Below are 2,468 nucleotides of genomic sequence, written 5' to 3' on the forward strand. Positions count from 1 at the left end.
TACAACCTCAACTCCGCCCTGCGCACTCTGCTGCAGGGGTCCACACACACAGCTGTGTACTCTACCAGGCCTCTGTGCAAACAGCTGCAGAGCCTCTTCCTACTCCTACAACCCAAGACTCGGACTTACAGACTCAGAGCGAATATCGCATTCAAAAACCCATATCACTTAAGATCAATGCTGAAAACTGACTTCTACACTTAGAGCCTCGCTGTATTTATACATTCCCATGGTCCATGGACCATGGGTAGGCCGACACACTCTATATTAAATTACAATATTTTCGGGCGGACAAACCTAGACTCTCGCACTCCGCGCCCGCATTTTGTGGGGTCTTTGTATTACATTGACCAAACTCGAGCTTTAAGCCCCAAAAACCCATTATGGGGGGATTTGCTACCCAACACATTTACTAAAGGGGCTATCCAAGGGTCTCCTATACATGCTTTAATCAATTTTATAAAATCAGAACTGAAACCAAAAGTGGAAAGAACTTGGAGGAGGAAAGAATGCCTTACTCGATCAAAGGCATTCACCATGTCCAGCTTAATGAGCATGACTTGCTGTTGGCATTGGTGGCTGGAATGAATGATTTCCTACACTAGAATCACATTGTCTAGTATATGTATGTCTTTAACAAACCTACCTTGGTTGGGAGAGATGATTTTTTCCAGCAGCGACCTTATTCTATTTGCAAGTAGCTTGGTGAGAATTTTATAGGACGTGTTACATAGCGAGATTGGCTTGAAGTGATCAATCGCCACCGGGTTCGTTCTTTTGGGATTAACGCTGGGAAAGTTTGTGCTTCATCCCATTTTGGCTTTTTGGAGGAAGCCTTTGATCATTCGAAACAAATAAGCCTTAATGATGTCCCAGCAGGTTTTATAGAAATGAATGTAGAACCCATCGGGTCCTAGAGCATTGTCTGGTTCCATCTTCCATATGACATTATTGATTTCGTCTATAGTGAAGGCCTTCAGGAGTCTTGCGTTATCCTCCTCATTAACCAATCTTGGAATGTGAGTAAGGAAGTTTTGTGATTCCTCATAATCATCCGCACCTTCTTCTTTGTACAACTCCTAGAAATGAGAGGTTGCAACCTCTTTTAACAGAGTTGTGCCTTTGAGGACAACCCCATATGGTGAGGTGATTTCAGTAATGTGGTTTCTAGAAATTCTATTTCGAATTTTCTTGGGGAAGAATGCTTAATTTTTGTCTTCAGACACAAGCCAGAGATTACATGATTTGAGCCTCAAGGATTCTTCCTCCTCTCCGAATGAACGAAGAGTGCTGAGTTGGAGTTCTTTCTCATTCTAAATTTCCAAGTAGGTAATGTCTTGCATCTCCATGTCCCTTTGCAATTCGAATAGTTACTTCATGTTCTGCTTTCTATGGCTAGTGGGGGAGTCTGAGTGCTTTTTTATCCATTATTTCAAGGCTAATTTGGTGGCCTTTAGCTTTTGTTCCCACACATAGCTGGGCGATCCATGAACAGGGATGGACTAGGCCTTCCTGACTGTATCCATAAACCCTTCCCTATATGACCAGAGAGGACTGAACCGGAAGGGGATGGGCCCCAAATTTTCCTCTTCTTCAAATAGCAAAAGAATGGGTTTATGGTCTGAAGTTAGCTTTGGCAGAATTTTTGTGGAGATGATCTTATTTTCAGATAGGAAGGTGCTCTGAAGTAAGAATCTGTCCAACCGAGCTGAAATGTGCTCCGTCCCAACTCTGTTGTTTGTCCATGTGTAAAGCCCTGTTTTTGGCTTAAAGTCCAGTAAATCCCATTGGTGAATCAGGTCTTCCACGGAGGATAGGTAGTGGTCCCTGCTGTTGATTCCTCCTCTTTTTTCCTTTTGGTCAAAGATTAAATTGAAGTCTCCTGCTAGAGTTATATTCTTTGGGGAGTAAGCTTCCACGAAATCGGACAGGGTTTGATAGTAGTCTTTCTTTTCTGCATAGAGGATAGGGATGTAAAGATTAAAGAGAGCAAAGGTAATCTTACTAACAAGGTGTCGAAGTTCAGTGTAAATCCAATGTTGTGTTTGGAAAGATGTCTCAAGTTGAAATTTGTCTTCCTCCTAAAGGGTGGCAAGCCCACTGCATGTACCCCTCACACTTACTGCTTTTTTTACTTGTGTTTTCCATTTTACTTTGCTAAGATCAAGAAGGGCATCCCCTTCTATTTTAGTCTCTTGGAGCACGAGGATCTCAGGAAATTCTAATTTCAATAGGTTCTTGACTACTTCGGCTTTTAAGGGATTCCCGAGTCCTCTGCAGTTCCAAGAGACTAATCACATTATTTACTAGTAGAGGAGGGGGGGGGGGGGGGGGGCAGCACCTACCTTGGGAGGCCTGGTTCTAGTTTTTCTGTCGATGGGAATCTCAATCGTGGGCTGTCTGCCTTGCATTTTTTGTCTCTCTACTCTTCTTGTCTTGCCTCTTTGTGAGATTTACTCCCAACTTTT

This window comes from Pinus tabuliformis, chromosome 3_2 (genome assembly GCF_031772625.1).
Source record: "Pinus tabuliformis cultivar Carrire ecotype Pingquan chromosome 3_2, CPIR1, whole genome shotgun sequence".
NCBI lineage: Eukaryota > Viridiplantae > Streptophyta > Pinopsida > Pinales > Pinaceae > Pinus > Pinus tabuliformis.